At 43.0% G+C, this 23272-nt stretch overlaps 1 protein-coding gene across 9 annotated transcripts in view; it reads right to left on the reverse strand.

The window, feature by feature from the left end:
* ZBTB20 (zinc finger and BTB domain containing 20) overlaps positions 1-23272 on the reverse strand; it is a 941497-nt gene that overhangs the window by 121518 nt on the left and 796707 nt on the right. For 2 of the 9 annotated variants that reach the window (XM_077293711.1, XM_077293709.1), the window contains exon 1: positions 20725-21333. The exons of the other annotated variants lie outside the window; for them this stretch is intronic. The gene's annotated coding sequence lies outside the window, so the exon portion shown is untranslated. Of the gene's footprint in view, positions 1-20724; positions 21334-23272 lie in introns of those variants that run through there. 9 annotated transcript variants of the gene reach the window in all.

The following is a 23272-nucleotide window of genomic DNA, read 5'->3' on the forward strand; positions in this document are numbered from 1 at the left end:
CGGACAGTGTGTGATCAGATAAGATACCGGACAGTGTGTGATCAGATAAGATACTGGACAGTGTGTGATCAGATAAGATACGGGACAGTGTGTGATCAGATAAGATACTGGACAGTGTGTGCCCAGATAAGATACCGGACAGTGTGTGCCCAGATAAGATACCGGACAGTGTGTGCCCAGATAAGATACCGGACAGTGTGTGATCAGATAAGATACCGGACAGTGTGTGATCAGATAAGATACTGGACAGTGTGTGATCAGATAAGATATGGGACAGTGTGTGCCCAGATAAGATACCGGACAGTGTGTGCCCAGATAAGATACCGGACAGTGTGTGCCCAGATAAGATACTGGACAGTGTGTGATCAGATAAGATACCGGACAGTGTGTGCCCAGATAAGATACCGGACAGTGTGTGATCAGATAAGATACCGGACAGTGTGTGATCAGATAAGATACCGGACAGTGTGTGATCAGATAAGATACTGGACAGTGTGTGATCAGATAAGATACTGGACAGTGTGTTATCAGATAAGATACCGGACAGTGTGTGATCAGATAAGATACTGGACAGTGTGTTATCAGATAAGATACCGGACAGTGTGTGATCAGATAAGATACCGGACAGTGTGTGATCAGATAAGATACCGGACAGTGTGTGATCAGATAAGATACCGGACAGTGTGTGATCAGATAAGATACCGGACAGTGTGTGATAAGATACCGGACAGTGTGTGATCAGATAAGATACCGGACAGTGTGTGATCAGATAAGATACCGGACAGTGTGTGATCAGATAAGATACCGGACAGTGTGTGATCAGATAAGATACCGGACAGTGTGTGATAAGATAAGATACCGGACAGTGTGTGATCAGATAAGATACTGGACAGTGTGTGATCAGATAAGATACTGGACAGTGTGTGATCAGATAAGATACCGGACAGTGTGTGCCCAGATAAGATACCGGACAGTGTGTGATCAGATAAGATACCGGACAGTGTGTGATCAGATAAGATACCGGACAGTGTGTGATCAGATAAGATACCGGACAGTGTGTGATAAGATACCGGACAGTGTGTGATCAGATAAGATACCGGACAGTGTGTGATCAGATAAGATACTGGACAGTGTGTGATCAGATAAGATACGGGACAGTGTGTGATCAGATAAGATACTGGACAGTGTGTGCCCAGATAAGATACCGGACAGTGTGTGCCCAGATAAGATACCGGACAGTGTGTGCCCAGATAAGATACCGGACAGTGTGTGATCAGATAAGATACCGGACAGTGTGTGATCAGATAAGATACTGGACAGTGTGTGATCAGATAAGATATGGGACAGTGTGTGCCCAGATAAGATACCGGACAGTGTGTGCCCAGATAAGATACCGGACAGTGTGTGCCCAGATAAGATACTGGACAGTGTGTGATCAGATAAGATACCGGACAGTGTGTGCCCAGATAAGATACCGGACAGTGTGTGATCAGATAAGATACCGGACAGTGTGTGATCAGATAAGATACCGGACAGTGTGTGATCAGATAAGATACTGGACAGTGTGTGATCAGATAAGATACTGGACAGTGTGTTATCAGATAAGATACCGGACAGTGTGTGATCAGATAAGATACTGGACAGTGTGTTATCAGATAAGATACCGGACAGTGTGTGATCAGATAAGATACCGGACAGTGTGTGATCAGATAAGATACCGGACAGTGTGTGATCAGATAAGATACCGGACAGTGTGTGATCAGATAAGATACCGGACAGTGTGTGATAAGATACCGGACAGTGTGTGATCAGATAAGATACCGGACAGTGTGTGATCAGATAAGATACCGGACAGTGTGTGATCAGATAAGATACCGGACAGTGTGTGATCAGATAAGATACCGGACAGTGTGTGATCAGATAAGATACCGGACAGTGTGTGATAAGATACCGGACAGTGTGTGATCAGATAAGATACCGGACAGTGTGTGATCAGATAAGATACCGGACAGTGTGTGATCAGATAAGATACCGGACAGTGTGTGCCCAGATAAGATACCGGACAGTGTGTGATCAGATAAGATACTGGACAGTGTGTGATCAGATACCGGACAGTGTGTGATCAGATAAGATACCGGACAGTGTGTGATCAGATAAGATACCGGACAGTGTGTGATCAGATAAGATACCGGACAGTGTGTGATCAGATAAGATACCGGACAGTGTGTGATAAGATACCGGACAGTGTGTGATAAGATACCGGACAGTGTGTGATCAGATAAGATACCGGACAGTGTGTGATCAGATAAGATACCGGACAGTGTGTGATCAGATAAGATACCGGACAGTGTGTGATCAGATAAGATACCGGACAGTGTGTGCCCAGATAAGATACCGGACAGTGTGTGATCAGATAAGATACCGGACAGTGTGTGATCAGATAAGATACCGGACAGTGTGTGATCAGATAAGATACCGGACAGTGTGTGATAAGATACCGGACAGTGTGTGATCAGATAAGATACCGGACAGTGTGTGATCAGATAAGATACTGGACAGTGTGTGATCAGATAAGATACGGGACAGTGTGTGATCAGATAAGATACTGGACAGTGTGTGCCCAGATAAGATACCGGACAGTGTGTGCCCAGATAAGATACCGGACAGTGTGTGCCCAGATAAGATACCGGACAGTGTGTGATCAGATAAGATACCGGACAGTGTGTGATCAGATAAGATACTGGACAGTGTGTGATCAGATAAGATATGGGACAGTGTGTGCCCAGATAAGATACCGGACAGTGTGTGCCCAGATAAGATACCGGACAGTGTGTGCCCAGATAAGATACTGGACAGTGTGTGATCAGATAAGATACCGGACAGTGTGTGCCCAGATAAGATACCGGACAGTGTGTGATCAGATAAGATACCGGACAGTGTGTGATCAGATAAGATACCGGACAGTGTGTGATCAGATAAGATACTGGACAGTGTGTGATCAGATAAGATACTGGACAGTGTGTTATCAGATAAGATACCGGACAGTGTGTGATCAGATAAGATACTGGACAGTGTGTTATCAGATAAGATACCGGACAGTGTGTGATCAGATAAGATACCGGACAGTGTGTGATCAGATAAGATACCGGACAGTGTGTGATCAGATAAGATACCGGACAGTGTGTGATCAGATAAGATACCGGACAGTGTGTGATAAGATACCGGACAGTGTATGATCAGATAAGATACCGGACAGTGTGTGATCAGATAAGATACCGGACAGTGTGTGATCAGATAAGATACCGGACAGTGTGTGATCAGATAAGATACCGGACAGTGTGTGATCAGATAAGATACCGGACAGTGTGTGATCAGATAAGATACCGGACAGTGTGTGCCCAGATAAGATACCGGACAGTGTGTGATCAGATAAGATACTGGACAGTGTGTGATCAGATACCGGACAGTGTGTGATCAGATAAGATACCGGACAGTGTGTGATCAGATAAGATACCGGACAGTGTGTGATCAGATAAGATACCGGACAGTGTGTGATCAGATAAGATACCGGACAGTGTGTGATAAGATACCGGACAGTGTGTGATAAGATACCGGACAGTGTGTGATCAGATAAGATACCGGACAGTGTGTGATCAGATAAGATACCGGACAGTGTGTGATCAGATAAGATACCGGACAGTGTGTGCCCAGATAAGATACCGGACAGTGTGTGATCAGATAAGATACTGGACAGTGTGTGATAAGATACCGGACATTGTGTGATCAGATAAGATACCGGACAGTGTGTGATCAGATAAGATACCGGACAGTGTGTGATCAGATAAGATACCGGACAGTGTGTGATCAGATAAGATACCGGACAGTGTGTGATCAGATAAGATACCGGACAGTGTGTGATCAGATATGTTCTAGGTTCTGTAAGGTATAGTAGGTGATCACATATATTCTAGGTTTTCTAAGGTGTGTGATCAGATTATTTTCGGTTTTGTAACATATTTGCTTTGTTCTGCGGAGCATGTGATCAATTCTGTTCTATGTTATATAAATGATGTGATACAGTCTAGGTTCCTTAAGTCATATTTTTTGATTCTGTGAGGTGTGTGAGCAGATCTATGTGAGGTTCTGTAATATATTTGATCTTATATGTTCTGTGTTCTAAAAGAAAACCCCAGAAAACGGACTATCATAAAAATACCGGACAAAATATATTCAATACAAAATTGCCTTGATTAAACAGATAGTGGCAAACAGTATTACTAGATAGATAAAAAGACATGTGCACGTATCTGGACCATACATCAATTGATAAAAAAAATTATATATAATGAATCACATAAGGGACCCCCCAAAAAAGAGGATAAAGAAAAAGGAGCGAAAGCAGAAAAATGTATATTAAAATAATATAAAATGAATAATTAATATATATATATAAAATATGTGCAAAAGGTAATAAATTAGGTAGCCACAAGTGAATTACAATAACTATAAGTCAAAATAAATAGTGCAGACCCATACTAGATCGCTCCAAGTGCAAAATGTGCAAAGATAGGGGTAAAGAATTTGGGGTCAATATACCTTTATGGTCTGCAGGATCACAGATAACGCGCACACCCGGACGCGCGATTCGGAAGTGATTCCTTCGTCAGGGGGTGTGATAGTCCGTTTTCTGGGGTTTTCTTTAAGCCTCTCTTTTGAGTGGTCACCACTCTTTACCACTGAGCACCTGGGGCTATCACTATATTGTGTATATTTGTATTTCTATACTTTATATGAGTGTGTGCCTTTAAGGGTCTCTGTTATATGTAATGTTCTGTATTCTGCATTGTATGTGATCCGATCACACCCCATGAAGAAGCAAGAGACGCGAAACGCTTGCTGGGGAACCTGTGTGGCATGCCACCTAGATTTAATAAGGGTACAAACGTTTCTTTATTATGTTTACTTGTTACTGCACTGCGTTTGATCGGAGTTTATGTTGCATCGATAATGTAAAGGATACAATTTGATGCATTATTACTATGCTGTGATCCTATGCTGGATGGATATCAATATACGGTAGATATTGCACATGTATAATGTTTAGTTGCACAGCACTATACTTACAAGCATTGCCCTTGAACAATAAGAATATTGTTTTTGAATGTTTACCTTGGGAACTAACTTTGTGACATTTATACTTCTATGTATTCTATGATTTAGATACAGAATTGTGTGATACACATGATGCTGGGGTGTATGCAGACATATACTTATTTATACACCTTTAACCCCCCCAGGGGTCTTTTTCATGTGGTTGTCCTATACGACAATAATACCAGAGATCAATTTTCAGACTATGTTTTCTAGGGTTTTTAAATTTACCACAAATTATTTTATATAGCTGTTTGGATCCTATTTCTACTTTTTGCAATAATTATGTGGGGTTTGGTCACTATGATTTAAGCTTCAATATACAAATCTGGAACTATTTAGGCTATAAAGGACACGGTCTGGTATAGTCGAGGTTCTTTACAGCATCTTTTCGGATTCTATGAGCAGATCTCTGTGAGCTTCTGTAATATCTTTTCCTTTATACGTTCTTTGTTCTGCCGAGATTGTGATCAGATGTGTCTGAGGTTCTCGAACATTCGTGATCAGATATGTCTGAGGTTCTCGAACATTCCTGATCAGTTGTGTCTGAGGTTCTCGAATATTCCTGATCAGTTGTGTCTGAGGTTCTCGAATATTCCTGATCAGTTGTGTCTGAGGTTCTCGAACATTCCTGATCAGTTGTATCTGAGGTTCTCGAACATTCCTGGTCAGATATGTCTGAGGTTCTCAAACATTCCTGATCAGTTGTGTCTGAGGTTCTCGAACATTCCTGATCAGATATGTCTGAGGTTCTCGAACATTCCTGATCAGTTGTGTCTGAGGTTCTCGAATATTCATGATCAGATGTGTCTGAGGTTCTCAAACATTCCTGATCAGATATGTCTGAGGTTCTCGAACATTCCTGATCAGATATGTCTGAGGTTCTCGATCATTCGTGATCAGATGTGTCTGAGGTTCTTGAACATTCGTGATCAGATATGTCTGAGGTTCTCGAACATTCGTGATCAGATGTGTCTGAGGTTCTCGAACATTCATGATCAGATATGTCTGAGGTTCTCGATCATTCGTGATCAGATGTGTCTGAGGTTCTTGAACATTCGTGATCAGATATGTCTGAAGTTCTCGAATATTCGTGATCAGATGTGTCTGAGGTTTTCGAACATTCCTAAACAGTTGTGTCTGAGGTTCTTGAACATTCGTGATCAGATGTATCTGAGGTTCTTGAACATTCGTGATCAGATGTGTCTGAGATTATCAAACATTCCTGATCAGATATGTCTGAGGTTCTCAAACATTCCTGATCAGATATGTCTGAGGTTCTCGAACATTCGTGATGAGATATGTCTGAGGTTCTCGAATATTCGTGATCAGATGTATCTTAGGTTCTCGAACATTCCTGATCAGATATGTCTGAGGTTCTCGAACATTCCTGATCATATATGTCTGAGGTTCTCGAAAATTCCTAAACAGTTGTGTCTGAGGTTCTTGAACATTCGTAATCAGATGTGTCTGAGGTTCTCGAACATTCGTGATCAGATGTGTCTGAGATTCTCAAACATTCCTGATCAGTTGTGTCTGAGGTTCTCGAACATTCCTGATCAGTTGTGTCTGAGGTTCTCGAATATTCCTGATCAGTTGTGTCTGAGGTTCTCGAACATTCCTGATCAGTTGTATCTGAGGTTCTCGAACATTCCTGGTCAGTTGTGTCTGAGGTTCTTGAACATTCGTGATCAGATATGTCTGAGATTCTCGAACATTCCTCATCATATATGTCTGAGGTTCTCGAACATTCCTAAACAGTTGTGTCTGAGGTTCTTGAACATTCGTGATCAGATGTGTCTGAGATTCTCAAACATTCCTGATCAGATATGTCTGAGGTTCTCAAACATTCCTGATCAGATATGTCTGAGGTTCTCGAACATTCCTGATCAGATATGTCTGAGGTTCTCGAACATTCCTGATCAGTTGTGTCTGAGGTTCTCGAATATTCATGATCAGATGTGTCTGAGGTTCTCAAACATTCCTGATCAGATATGTCTGAGATTCTCGAACATTCCTGATCAGATATGTCTGAGGTTCTCGATCATTCGTGATCAGATGTGTCTGAGGTTCTTGAACATTCGTGATCAGATATGTCTGAGGTTCTCGAACATTTGTGATCAGATGTGTCTGAGGTTCTTGAACAATCCTGATCAGATATGTCTGAGGTTCTCGAACATTTCTGTTCAGATATGTCTGATGTTCTCGAACATTCCTGATCAGATATGTCTGAGGTTCTCAAACATTTCTGTTCAGATATGTCTGATGTTCTCGAACATTTCTGATCAGATATGTCTGGGGTTCTCAAACAATCCTGATCAGATATGTCTGAGGTTCTCGAACATTCCTGATCAGTTGTGTCTGAGGTTCTTGAACATTCCTGATCAGATATGTCTGAGGTTCTCGAACATTTCGGTTCAGATATGTCTGATGTTCTCAAACATTCCTGATCAGATATGTCTGAGGTTCTCGAACATTTCTGTTCAGATATGTCTGATGTTCTCGAACATTCCTGATCAGATATGTCTGAGGTTCTCGAACATTCATGATCAGATATGTCTGAGGTTCTCGAACATTCGTGATCAGATATGTCTGAGGTTCTTGAACATTCGTGATCAGATGTGTCTGAGGTTCTCAAACATTCCTGATCAGATATGTCTGAGGTTCTCGAACATTCCTGATCAGATATGTCTGAGGTTCTCGAACATTCCTGATCGATGAGCTTGCCTGTTCTAGTACATGAGCTGATGTTCTCCCTGATCAGATACTTTGCGTCCATTATTCTCTAAGGTATATACGATTTGTTCTAGGTTATTTGAGCCATCAGATCCCATGGAGATTTACAAACATCGCCACTGTCCCCATCACTACCAGTCTTTGGAGTGTGGGAGGAAACCAGAGAACCGAGAGGAAATTCACACAAACACGGGGAGAACATACAAACTTCTTACAGAGGTTGTTTTTGGTGGGATTTGAAGCCAGGACCCCAGCAATGCAAAGCAACAGTGCTGCTAACCACTAAGCCACCGTGCAGTGCTAACCACTGAGCCACTGACTGTTAACCACTAAGCCTATGCTCCCCTTGCCTGTGCAATATCGCTGCAGTGGTGGTCGGTGCCTCCAAATTAGGGACCCGCCAAGAGGTTCGCTGTGATGTTGCAGTGGCTTCATACATTCAGTAGAACCTCGTGTTCCGTTTTGGAAATGTTGTTTGGCCGCAATGAATCGATGTATATGGGACGTGCGTCACTTTGTCTCCAGCCATATTATGTGATCACCTATGTTCTCGGTTTTGTAAGGTTTGTGAGCGGGTCGGTCCCGAGCCGTGATCCCACTAGTTATCCGGAACGTGAAATGTCAGGGTTGTTCTAGGTTTTAGGATTCTGTCTACAAGCAGATCTTCTGTTCTTCTGTTTGTTCTTGGTCATTTATTTACTCGTTTGATTGTGGATTCTTCTTTCTAATCCATCCATTCATTATCATCTAGTCCCATAACAATTTTTTTCTTTTTGCGTGTGATTATGATGATGTGTGAGACCAGAGAGAAGCAGACGTGATAGAAAATCAGACTGCACACATCGCTTGTTTGAGTCCCCGAAAAAAGAAAAAAAAAACCTCACAGAGCAATAAGATGTCTTCTAAATGAAGAAGGATGAGAGAGAAGCAAATGTCTACACAAGAGGGACGAGCGGCGGCGGAGGTGTAATATATGGAAGCTCTCCGGTGACCGGCAATATGGAGGCGTAAAATCCAAGCAACAAGCAATAAATACATAATAAAGGAGCAGACGGGAACATGTGACTAGAAGACACAGAATAATAAGGAAATATTCCCTTCCATCCAGATCTGCTCCGGCGTCTCTCCTGTGAACATGGTCCTTCGCTACTGACCTGAAATGACCTTTCTTCATTATGCATTTTACAGAATTATTGTTATATTAATTAAAAAAAAAAATGGGTCACAACCTGCGCCCCGGTACCTGGGAGGCACAAAGTCCTTCCTCCATCTAAAAAACGACACCCATCTTATAAATAACACATAAAAACGGTAAAAAAAACTGAAAAGTTTCTACAAAACAACCTGTTGGCTCTTAAATATTGGTGCCCCCAAAGCAAACGCTGGCCAAAGACCCCCTACTAGACCTGGCTCTCTGCACTAGGGATCCTGAGCGGACTCCCATGGCGGATCGGTGAGATTATTCCTAAATATGGTGTCATGGACCTTAGTGGCGATCCTAAAGAAAGCAGGTTATGGGCGGAGGACATATCATTGGTGCAACCACCAGGGGCCCAGGAGGCACGGGGGCCACTACCAGCTCCAAAGCAGGTGGAATTGTGCGTAATGAGGAGACATTGGACTGCAAAGGACCCCTATATTGTTCCTGCACAGGGGCCCGCTTCTGTCTGGTGCTGTCACTGGATCAGATGCAGCCTTTCAAGTCTACGGGACTGGAGAAAAAATGGATTTAACACAGAATCAGTTTTCCATTTATCGTGTGAATGTGGCCTAATAACTAAAAACATAAAAATAATAAAGAAAATGCAGACAAAATTATAGACAAAAATCTAAAAAAAAAAATGATACAAGCAAAAACTAAGCGATATAAAGAAAACTGCAAAACACAAAATACTAAGAATAAAATCATTATTCCATAACTAAAATAAAAATATGATAAAAATAACTAAAATATGAAAAATATATACGGTAATATATCAATTAAGGTAATATAGAAATATCAGTAATATAAAAAAATATACAACTAGAAGAACAAAAAAATATCAATAATAAAAACTATGATATCAACAGAATAAAATGTGTGGATATAATAATACAAAATAATAAGCAAAACAATAATAAGTTATTTAAGAAAAAATCCACAATGTCTAAAATGTCAGACAACGGTGGTGGCAGAATCGGGCAGGGAGCAGTTAATACGGGAGAGGGCGTCTGCTGCCATCTCTGCTCCTGGACAAAGCCATGGGAATGAAAAGATCATGTCATGAAGAGAACGAGGAGAAGGTGAAGAGACGGTAACGAGAGGCCGGCGGCCCAGGCCCACTTCTCTTATAAGGAGCCATCTGATATGTGATAGTGCAGGACCCTCAGCCAAGGAGCGGGGCACATTGCCTGCAGCAAGAAAGGGCCAGTGTCTCGCTGCTCAAAGGCCTTTTCTTCTCCGGCTCCATTCTCGTCTTCTGTGACTACAGAACTCCTGGGTCAGTTCCGTGAAGGATTCCAGGGAGACAGTGATCGTCTTTCAGGACACTGGCAGCCGGCCGCCCCGATAAGTTAACTGCGGCATCCACGACATACTGTCACTTCTGAGCGGTGATATTTATAAACTGGTCACAAATTACAATGATGGTCAATATAACCGCACCCAACTAAAATAATGAGGGTATATAAGGTCACTGTTATATAACGTCACTGTTATATAACGTCACTGTTATCCATCGATATTTACCTACTTAATAAATCCTAATATACAAGTGAGAGCTCATCAGCAGCTGCATGGCCATTAATATACATTATACAACACTGGCTGTCACCACTAGATGGGGCACATGAGCTTACTGCATACATTGACCTGATAGCTCCCTCTAGTGGTGACTGCGGATAGAATCTTATGTATCTCAATGTACAAGGAGCTCCCCCTAGTGGTGGCTGCAGACAGGATCTTATCATGTATCTCTGTATACAGAGAGCTCCCCCTAGTGGTGGCTGCAGACAGAATCTTATCATGTATCTCTGTATACAGGGAGCTCCCCCTAGTGGTGGCTGCAGACAGAATCTTATCATGTATCTCTATATACAGGGAGCTCCCCCTAGTGGTGACTGCAGACAGGATCTTATCATGTATCTATGTATACAGGGAGCTCCCCCTAGTGGTGGCTGCAGACAGGCTCTTATCATGTATCCCTGTATACAGGGAGCTCCCTCTAGTGGTGGCTGCAGACAGGGTCTTACCATATATCTCTGTATACAGGGAGCTCCCCCTAGTGGTGGCTGCAGACAGGATCTTATCATGTATCTCTGTATACAGGGAGCTCCCCTAGTGGTGGCTGCAGACAGGATCTTATCATGTATCTCTGTATACAGGGAGCTCCCCCTAGTGGTGGCTGCAGACAGAATCTTATGTATCTCTGTATACAGGGAGCTCCCCCTAGTGGTGACTGCAGACAGGATCTTATCATGTATCTCTGTATACAGGGAGCTCCCCCTAGTGGTGGCTGCAGACAGAATCTTATCATGTATCTCTATATACAGGGAGCTCCCCCTAGTGGTGACTGCAGACAGGATCTTATCATGTATCCCTGTATACAGGGAGCTCCCCCTAGTGGTGGCTGCAGACAGGCTCTTATCATGTATCCCTGTATACAGGGAGCTCCCCCTAGTGGTGGCTGCAGACAGGATCTTATCATGTATCTCTGTATACAGGGAGCTCCCCCTAGTGGTGGCTGCAGACAGGATCTTATCATGTATCTCTGTATACAGGGAGCTCCCCTAGTGGTGGCTGCAGACAGGATCTTATCATGTATCTCTGTATACAGGGAGCTCCCCCTAGTGGTGGCTGCAGACAGAATCTTATGTATCTCTGTATACAGGGAGCTCCCCCTAGTGGTGACTGCAGACAGGATCTTATCATGTATCTCTGTATACAGGGAGCTCCCCCTAGTGGTGGCTGCAGACAGAATCTTATCATGTATCTCTGTATACAGGGAGCTCCCCCTAGTGGTGACTGCAGACAGGATCTTATCATGTATCTATGTATACAGGGAGCTCCCCCTAGTGGTGGCTGCAGACAGGCTCTTATCATGTATCCCTGTATACAGGGAGCTCCCCCTAGTGGTGGCTGCAGACAGGATCTTATCATGTATCTCTGTATACAGGGAGCTCCCCCTAGTGGTGGCTGCAGACAGGATCTTATCATGTATCTCTGTATACAGGGAGCTCCCCTAGTGGTGGCTGCAGACAGGATCTTATCATGTATCTCTGTATACAGGGAGCTCCCCCTAGTGGTGGCTGCAGACAGAATCTTATGTATCTCTGTATACAGGGAGCTCCCCCTAGTGGTGACTGCAGACAGGATCTTATCATGTATCTCTGTATACAGGGAGCTCCCCCTAGTGGTGGCTGCAGACAGGATCTTATCATGTATCTCTGTATACAGGGAGCTCCCCCTAGTGGTGGCTGCAGACAGAATCTTATCATGTATCTCTGTATACAGGGAGCTCCCCCTAGTGGTGGCTGCAGACAGAATCTTATCATGTATCTCTATATACAGGGAGCTCCCCCTAGTGGTGACTGCAGACAGGATCTTATCATGTATCTATGTATACAGGGAGCTCCCCTAGTGGTGGCTGCAGACAGGCTCTTATGTATCCCTGTATACAGGGAGCTCCCCCTAGTGGTGGCTGCAGACAGGATCTTATCATGTATCTCTGTATACAGGGAGCTCCCCCTAGTGGTGGCTGCAGACAGGATCTTATCATGTATCTCTGTATACAGGGAGCTCCCCTAGTGGTGGCTGCAGACAGGATCTTATCATGTATCTCTGTATACAGGGAGCTCCCCCTAGTGGTGGCTGCAGACAGAATCTTATGTATCTCTGTATACAGGGAGCTCCCCCTAGTGGTGACTGCAGACAGGATCTTATCATGTATCTCTGTATACAGGGAGCTCCCCCTAGTGGTGACTGCAGGCAGAATCTTATCATGTATCTCTGTATACAGGGAGCTCCCCCTAGTGGTGACTGCAGACAGGATCTTATCATGTATCCCTGTATACAGGGAGCTCCCCCTAGTGGTGACTGCAGACAGAATCTTATCATGTATCTCTGTATACAGGGAGCTCCCCCTAGTGGTGACTGCAGACAGGATCTTATCATGTATCTCTGTATACAGAGAGCTCCCCCTTGTGGTGACTGCAGACAGAATCTTATCATGTATCTCTGTATACAGGGAGCTCCCCCTAGTGGTGACTGCAGACAGGATCGTATCATGTATCTCTGTATACAGGGAGCTCCCCCTAGTGGTGGCTGCAGACAGGATCTTATCATGTATCTCTGTATACAGGGAGCTCCCCTAGTGGTGGCTGCAGACAGGATCTTATCATGTATCTCTGTATACAGGGAGCTCCCCCTAGTGGTGGCTGCAGACAGAATCTTATGTATCTCTGTATACAGGGAGCTCCCCCTAGTGGTGACTGCAGACAGGATCTTATCATGTATCTCTGTATACAGGGAGCTCCCCCTAGTGGTGGCTGCAGACAGGATCTTATCATGTATCTCTGTATACAGGGAGCTCCCCCTAGTGGTGGCTGCAGACAGAATCTTATCATGTATCTCTGTATACAGGGAGCTCCCCCTAGTGGTGGCTGCAGACAGAATCTTATCATGTATCTCTATATACAGGGAGCTCCCCCTAGTGGTGACTGCAGACAGGATCTTATCATGTATCTATGTATACAGGGAGCTCCCCCACCGGTGGCTGCAGACAGGCTCTTATCATGTATCCCTGTATACAGGGAGCTCCCCCTAGTGGTGGCTGCAGACAGGATCTTATCATGTATCTCTGTATACAGGGAGCTCCCCCTAGTGGTGGCTGCAGACAGGATCTTATCATGTATCTCTGTATACAGGGAGCTCCCCTAGTGGTGGCTGCAGACAGGATCTTATCATGTATCTCTGTATACAGGGAGCTCCCCCTAGTGGTGGCTGCAGACAGAATCTTATGTATCTCTGTATACAGGGAGCTCCCCCTAGTGGTGACTGCAGACAGGATCTTATCATGTATCTCTGTATACAGGGAGCTCCCCCTAGTGGTGACTGCAGGCAGAATCTTATCATGTATCTCTGTATACAGGGAGCTCCCCCTAGTGGTGACTGCAGACAGGATCTTATCATGTATCCCTGTATACAGGGAGCTCCCCCTAGTGGTGACTGCAGACAGAATCTTATCATGTATCTCTGTATACAGGGAGCTCCCCCTAGTGGTGACTGCAGACAGGATCTTATCATGTATCTCTGTATACAGAGAGCTCCCCCTTGTGGTGACGGTGACTGCAGACAGAATCTTATCATGTATCTCTGTATACAGGGAGCTCCCCCTAGTGGTGACTGCAGACAGGATCGTATCATGTATCTCTGTATACAGGGAGCTCCCCCTAGTGGTGACTGCAGACAGGATCTTATCATGTATCTCTGTATACAGGGAGCTCCCCCTAGTGGTGGCTGCAGACAGAATCTTATCATGTATCTCTGTATACAGGGAGCTCCCCCTAGTGGTGACTGCAGACAGGATCTTATCATGTATCCCTGTATACAGGGAGCTCCCCCTAGTGGTGACTGCAGACAGAATCTTATCATGTATCTCTGTATACAGGGAGCTCCCCCTAGTGGTGGCTGCAGACAGGATCTTATCATGTATCTCTGTATACAGAGAGCTCACCCTAGTGGTGACTGCAGACAGGATCTTATCATGTATCTCTGTATACAGGGAGCTCCCCCTAGTGGTGGCTGCAGACAGGATCTTATCATGTATCTCTGTATACAGGGAGCTCCCCCTAGTGGTGACTGCAGACAGGATCGTATCATGTATCTCTGTATACAGGGAGCTCCCCCTAGTGGTGACTGCAGACAGGATCTTATCATGTATTTCTGTATACAGGGAGCTCCCCCTAGTGGTGGCTGCAGACAGGATCTTATCATGTCTCTGTATACAGGGAGCTCCCCCTAGTGGTGACTGCAGACAGGATCTTATCATGTATCTCTGTATACAGGTAGCTCCCCCTAGTGGTGGCTGCAGACAGGATCTTATCATGCATCTCTGCATAAAGGGAGCTCCCCCTAGTGGTGGCTGTAAAACGATGTATAGTTTTATTGTGATTTTATTTATAATTACAGCCTCAGCTCCTATCCTTACAGAAATATACTAAGATAATCAACATATAATTTTGCAACTAAAAAAAACATTTTAAAGGCCATATAGGTGATTTTATGTTATTAGCAGATAGTAGGACAGATCTTAAATGATAAATTGTTTTCTTTTAAACTAATAAGAACTGATTTTTTTTCTATTTTAAGCATCAGAGAACATGCTCTCCATACAAGTGCGCTTAAAAAAGTGATCAAGTGCTATTGCAGCAAACTCCCAAAGAAGAAGGGCCTGCCCCCATAAACCTTTCCCCAACCTTCAGGACCTGAGGGTCAGGGACCGGTGTCATCCCCTTGCCAAAGCTTAGAGAGAGCTAGCCGCGCTCCCAACATCCCCCTGGGCTGCCAACCAAGTGGAGCTAGGATTCTCGATCTCTCTCCTCCCGGCGGGTGGTCAGCAGGATAATTCTAACATACAGCTTCCTTTTTATCACTGAGACTCTGAAAATTACAGTCATTGTAACGATGAACTTTTTATATATGTCATAAAATAGCAAAAATAAAACAAAAACATTGCCAGACTGAAAGCAACGCAGATACAACTAATGGTAAATTATACATGCAAAATAGATCTCTTCCAGAAGGAAAGCTTCTGCCTCTCCATTGCCATCTACAAGTAGGGATCTAAGGGGGTCGGGCGCTGACTCGGTAACAGCATCTAAATGCAGTTATAGGATTTGTTTTCTTATCTACCAGAGACTTTTTGAATTAATCTAAAGATTTGGAAAATCATTTTTTTTTTATATTTACATGAAAATCGTTATACTTTTAAGCACAATCTGACCTCAATTACAAATATAAAAAAGACTGAGTCTTGGAGACATTAATGGTCTTATGTTTAGATGTAGATCCTTTAATTAAAACCTATCACTGGGTATTCCTACATTCTGGGGACTCAAACTTTATAGAAACGTTGTTTGGTCGGCAACAGGAAAAAGTCACAATGTATCTATTTTGTTCTTCTACACAATTCTGAGTGCAGTGTAAAGAATCGAGGTTTTTCTTAATGTTTAAAGTCAAGTATAAAAAGTAAGGTCATTACTTCTGGACATGGCTACAGTAAATGGAAAGAAAGGATGCAACAGAAATCTTTAAGCTTCAGCCATTCAGACCCAATAAAACTCACATTAAAAATACAATATTCATCAACACCCGCTTGCTGACGCTTTCCTTATAGTTACTTGAGCTTTGTTACAACAATATTAGATGAAAAGGTGAAGGATTGTTAATTCTTTAGTGATGACAGGAAGTTGAATTAAAATGAAATCGCTCCATCAAGATGAGTGCAACAAATGTTACCCTAAAAGACACAATAATCAAACACTGCCCTAAATGTCCTGGCGAGTGGTGAACACACGAGATCAATGTCAATTTCATGTGACATCGCGACACATCACATCAGAAAAAAAAACAGAGTAAAGATGCAGGGGCTGGGCGGCAAACAAGTTCAAGGGGCAACAGAAAGTAAAGATGTCTGTTACTCTAAATACAAAGTTATCAGATCAGCTGAAAAGTCATAAGAGAAGAAGAAATAAGGAAGGAAGGACGAAGGAAGAAGAAGGAAAGAGAAGGGAAAAGAAGGAAGAAGAAGAAAAGGGAAGAAGAAAAAGAAAGAAAAAGGGGAGTAAAAGGAAAATGAAGGAATGAGTAAGAAGGAGGGAGAAAGAAGGAGAAAAAAAGAAGGTAGAACAAGAAAGGAGAAGAAGAAAGGAGAGGAGGAAGAGAAATAAATAATAGGGAAGAAAAGGGGAAGAAAGAAGAAAAAGGAATTAGATAAAAAGAACGAAGAAGGAAGAAAAAGAAGAGAAAGAAGGAAAAAGAAGGAAAATGAAGAAAGAAAGTTCTGTGGCATCCAGAGAGATACAGGTACAACAAGAAAAAACTGTCATTATAGTCTATCATCATGTAATATATTTCCATCAATCATCCCCCATCATCTCTTATATTTCTATCTCAAGTCTATCAATCTATTTGTATATGTATCTCACATCTATCTATCAATGTATAAAAGCATCAACTTATCTATTATCTATCCATTATCTATCTATTATCTATCATCTATCTATTATCTATAATCTATCTATAATCTATCTATTATCTATCCATTATATATTATCTATCATCTATCTATTATCTATAATCTATCTATAATCTATTATCTATCATCTATCTATTATCTATCTATAATCTATCATCTATCTATTATCTATCCATTATCTATCTATCTATCATCTATCTATTATCTATCATCTATCTATTATCTATTATCTATCTATTATCTATCATCTATCTATTATCTATCTATCTATTATCTATCATCTATCTATTATCTATCTATTATCTATCATCTATCTATTATCTATCTATTATCTATCATCTATCTATTATCTATCCATTATCTATCTATTATCTACTATCTATCTATTATCTATCATCTATCTATTATCTATCTATAATCTATCTATTATCTATCCATTATCTATTATCTATCATCTATCTATTATCTATCTATAATCTATCATCTATCTATTATCTATCCATTATCTATTATCTATCATCTATCTATTATCTATTATCTATCATCTATCTATTGTCTATCATCTATCTATTATCTATCCATTATCTATCTATTATCTACTATCTATCTATTATCTATCATCTATCTATTATCTATCATCTATCTATAATCTATCTATTATCTATCCATTATCTATCTATCATCTATCTATTATCTATCATCTATCTATTATCTATCTATTATCTATCATTTATCTATTGTCTATCCATTATCTATCTATCTATCTTTCTCCTCTCACCAGTATGAGATGACCTGTGCAGTCTGTGCAACTTTTCTAGGACAGACTGTAGTAGTTTATTGGTAAGAAGAAAGGAAGTCCATCCTACCATCTGTCTGTAAAAGATTATTCCATTTTATTAGTAGCCCATTAAAATTAGAAGAAGAAAAAAGTTGGTGAAGAAATTTTTTAAAAAACTTGTGTGTTTCAAGAGGAACAACCGCCCTTAATCATAGTATACATAATAGATGATACATAGGTAATAGATAGACAATAGATATAGATAGATAGATGATTGATAGATATTTGATAACAGATAGATAATATATAGATGATAGATAATAGATCAATAGATAATAAATAGATAATAGATAATAGATAGATATAGATAATAGATAGATAATAGATATAGATAATATATAGATATAGATAGATAATAGATAGATAGATAGATAGATAGATAGATAATAGATAGATAAAAGATATATATAGCTAATAGATAGATAATAGATAGATGATAGATAGATAATAGATAGATAGATAATAGATAGATAAAAGATATATATAGCTAATAGATAGATAATAGATAGATAATAGATTGATAATAGATATAGATAATAGATAGATAATAAATAGATATAGATAATAGATATAGATAATAGATAGATAATAGATATAGATAATAGATAGATACTAAATAGATATAGATAATAGATATAGATAATAGATAGATACAGATAATAGATACTTGGATTTTGTCTCTTTCTCGCCTCTTTCACAGACTGTAGGTTTCGGCCCCAGGAGGGCCAGTAATGTAAAGGGATTAATTGTGATTCAGAGTGAAGCACATGATGCCCGGTCCTGTTCCCAGGCTGGCACTGGACAGTGATGGATGGCACCATTAGTCTGGCTGCACACAGCAGAATAAGCCGCCAGGTCTGCACAGCCACAGGTATGGGCTCCATGGTGCCTGTGCCCAGGGCAGGAGCTGGCAGGGTGGTGAATGCCACCATGGAGGACGGTGCACACCCCGCCAGGAGCCTTTATACTCTAACAAAGGGAATAGCCATCCATATTCATAAAGAGGAGCGCAGCATCCACAGAGTCAGTAACCTGCGCCCCCACAGCCTCCACTGCCACAGCTGCCACCACCATCAGGGGCACTCCCGGATCTGCTGCTCCACTGGGGTCTCTCCCACACTGCCTCATCCTAGTCCTAGGTGGGAATGCTCAGCAAAGTCTGGAGCGCCCCCATAGCACAGAGGAGAAAGGTCACTGAAGGACCCCGAGAGATCCATTGTGCAGGATGACACACAGATGTAGCAGAGCTGAGGCCGCTGGATGGTACAAGCAGCAGTCCTATGCAAAGCCACATGTCCTGATATCATAGTGAGAAGTGTCCAAAGGCAAATATGACAAACTCAGCTCTGCTACATCTGGAAACAACAAAATAAGATCGCAGCTAACAAGTGATAACATCACCTGGAATGTGAGCTCTGCTACATGCAAAAAATACTGATCATCTGCCTAGGAGCCTCAATCACGAGCATGTGAGTCCTGTGTGCACAGGAGCCGAGAGCAGCGACCGGTACAGGGACATTAATCAATCAGGAGGTGACACCAAAATCATCAGAAAGAGGAACAGAAAGCTGCAGGTACCCAGATAATAATACTAATGATAATAATAATAATAAATATGGATACAAACTAATAATACAAACAATATTCATTATTACAAATGTTAACTGCAACATATACATACAGCTATACACACACACAAAAAAAAAATATATATATACCTATACATACACATAATATATATATACACAAACATATCATATACATGTGCACACACACAAATACATCATATATATATCACACATCTATAGATTAATATCATACACACATATATATATTTATATCATACACACACATATATATATATATTTATATCACACACACATATATATTTATATCATACACACACACAAATACATCATATATATATATATCACACATCTATAGATTAATATCACACACATATATATATATATTTATATCATACACACACACATATATCACACACACACACACATATCACACACACACACATATATATTTATATCACACACACATATATACATGTAATGTGCCAACTCCAGGTCCACTTTCCAGCCCTTCCAAGTGGCAGACCCCAGACTCCCCTCCTATAAGGCTCATGGGAACCCTTGAACCATGTCCTGACTCCTGCAGACATCTTCCTCATTGTAAATAAAGTAGCTATAAAGTATGATGAAGCCCCCTCCTCCTCCTCCCAATCTGTGCCGGAGTCGGGTGCTCTGCCCCCCATATTCCAGACCCCCTGAGGAGTCATCCTGGATTTGCCCCTCCATGGACACATCCTCCCTGTCCTCCTCTCCTGCTCCTCAAACATTCACAGAAAAAAGGGGAAAAAAAAGAAAAAAAGAAGAGAAGAAGAAGAGGAGAAGAGGAGAGTGTGTAGTTGGGGCTGAGGCGGGTGCGGGCTCCGGGCTCTTGGGCTGCGGCCAGGACCCTCCTGCTCCTTTCACCACACAGGCGGCAGCTTCTTTCCTTTTCGCCCAGTGCCCTCCACCTGCTCCGCCCGCACTTGTGTGAAGCCCCTCATCTGCCGGCCCGGGGGGCTCCCAGCCCGGACACCACACGGGCGGCCACAACTCCTCAGCATTTCCCCGACACACAGAATAAACAAGGCAGTGACATCTCCCGACAACTGTGGTTGTTCCCATTTATTAGTGTCCGGCAGTGACGGGGTGTGAGCGCCCACCCTGCGCCCCCCGGACACCTCCGGCTGCGAGCTCCTACCTGCCGTGAATGCTAATCAGCCAGGAGGTCGCCTTTTTTTCCTCAGACAGGGGAACTGTTTCCTTCCAAATTTATTAGAGCCTCCTCCAACTGCCTCTTTGTTAATAAAAAAAAAGAAAAAGAAAAAAAAAAAAAAGAAAAACGGAGAAAAAGAAAAAAAATCCTTCTTTGTCACCCAAGTCCTGAGACTTCTTTTTTAGAAAAAAATAAATAAATAATGTCCCCCCCTGTGCGGCGGCGGCGGCTGGTGCTGAGGAGGATATTGATCGTGTCGCCCCCTCCTCCTCCTCCTCCTCCTCCTCTCTTCTGAGTGGTCTATGGAGAAGTCCCCGGAGGCGGCGGGTCAGCCTGCCCGGAGGAAACCAGACACAATGCTGCTGCTGCTGCTGCCGGCGGCTCCCACTGCCGTCCTGCCATCAGCAAGCAGACCACGTCCGGGGAGAGGAGGAAGAAGAGGAAGAGACAGAAGAGGAGGAAGAAGAGAGAGACAGAAGAGGAGGAAGAGACAGAAGAGGAGGAAGAGACAGAAGAGGAGGAAGAGACAGAAGAGGAGGAAGAAGAGAGAGACAGAGGAGGAAGAAGAGACAGAAGAGGAGGAAGAGACAGAAGAGGAGGAAGAGACAGAAGAGGAGGAAGAAGAGAGAGAGAGAGAGGAGGAAGAAGAGAGAGACAGAGGAGGAAGAAGAGACAGAAGAGGAGGAAGAGACAGAAGAGGAGGAAGAGACAGAAGAGGAGGAAGAGACAGAAGAGGAGGAAGAAGAGACAGAAGAGGAGGAAGAAGAGACAGAAGAGGAGGAAGAAGAGAGAGACAGAGGAGGAAGAGAGACAGAGGAGGAAGAGACAGAAGAGGAGGAAGAGAGACAGGAGGAAGAAGAGGAAGAGACAGAAGAGGAGGAAGAAGAGAGAGACAGAGGAGGAAGAAGAGACAGAAGAGGAGGAAGAAGAGACAGAAGAGGAGGAAGAGACAGAAGAGGAGGAAGAGACAGAAGAGGAGGAAGAAGAGACAGAAGAGGAGGAAGAAGAGAGAGACAGAGGAGCAAGAGACAGAGGAGGAGGAAGAAGAGAGAGAGAGAGGAGGAAGAGAGAGAGAGACAGAAGAGGAGGAAGAAGAGAGAGAGAGAGAGGAGGAAGAGAGACAGAGGAGAAGGAAGAAGAGAGAGAGAGAGGAGGAAGAGACAGAAAAGGAGGAAGAAGAGAGAGACAGAGGAGCAAGAGACAGAAGAGGAGGAAGAGACAGAAGAGGAGGAAGAAGAGAGAGAGAGAGAGGAGGAAGAGACAGAAGAGGAAGAGACAGAAGAGGAGGAAGAGAGACAGAGGAGGAAGAGACAGAAGAGGAGGAAGAGAGACAGAGGAGGAAGAAGAGGAAGAGACAGAAGAGGAGGAAGAAGAGAGAGACAGAGGAGGAAGAAGAGACAGAAGAGGAGGAAGAGACAGAAGAGGAGGAAGAAGAGAGAGAGAGGAGGAAGAGACAGAAGAGGAGGAAGAAGAGAGAGAGACAGAGGAGCAAAAGACAGAAGAGGAGGAAGAAGAGAGAGAGAGAGGAGGAAGAGACAGAAGAGAAGGAAGAGAGACAGAAGAGGAGGAAGAAGAGGAAGAGACAGAAGAGGAGGAGGAAGAGAGAGACAGAGGAGCAAGAGACAGAAGAGGAGGAAGAAGAGAGAGAAGAGGAGGAAGAGACAGAAGCGGAGGAAGAGAGACAGAAGAGGAGGAAGAGACAGAAGAGGAGGAAGAAGAGAGAGAGAGAGAGAGAGGAGCAAGAGACAGAAGAGGAGGAAGAAGAGAGAGAGACAGAGGAGCAAAAGACAGAAGAGGAGGAAGAAGAGAGAGAGGAGGAAGAGACAGAAGAGAAGGAAGAGAGACAGAAGAGGAGGAAGAGACAGAAGAGGAGGAAGAGACAGAAGAGGAGGAAGAGACTGAAGAGGAGGAAGAGACAGAAGAAGAGGAGGAAGAGACTGAAGAGGAGGAAGAGACTGAAGAAGAGGAGGAAGAGACTGAAGAGGAGGAAGAGAGACAGAGGAGGAATAGAGACAGAAGAGGAGGAAGAAGAGAGAGACAGAGGAGGAAGAGACAAAGGAGGAGAAGAGAGAGAGAGAGAGAGGAGGAAGAAGAGACAGAAGAGGAGGAAGAGACAGAAGAGGAAGAGACAGAAGAGAGGAGGAAGAGACAGAAGAGGAAGAGACAGAAGAGGAGGAAGAGACAGAGGAGGAGGAAGAGACAGAAGAGGAGGAAGAGACAGAAGAGGAGGAAGAGACAGAGGAGGAAGAAGAGACAGAAGAAGAGGAAGAGACAGAGGAGAGGAGGAAGAGACTGAAGAGGAGGAAGAGACAGAAGAGGAGGAAGAGACAGAAGAGGAGGAAGAGACAGAAGAGGAGGGACAGAAGAGGAGGAAGAGACAGAGGAAGAAGAAACAGAAGAAGAGGAAGAGACAGAGGAGAGGAGGAAGAGACTGAAGAGGAGGAAGAGACAGAGGAGGAGGAAGACTGATGGAAGCAGGAGGGAGGCAGCAGGTTCATCAGCCCCACTGCAATTAGCGGCTCTGCTGACACAC

This window comes from Ranitomeya variabilis, chromosome 3, assembly GCF_051348905.1.
Source record: "Ranitomeya variabilis isolate aRanVar5 chromosome 3, aRanVar5.hap1, whole genome shotgun sequence".
Classification (NCBI taxonomy): Eukaryota; Metazoa; Chordata; class Amphibia; order Anura; family Dendrobatidae; genus Ranitomeya; species Ranitomeya variabilis.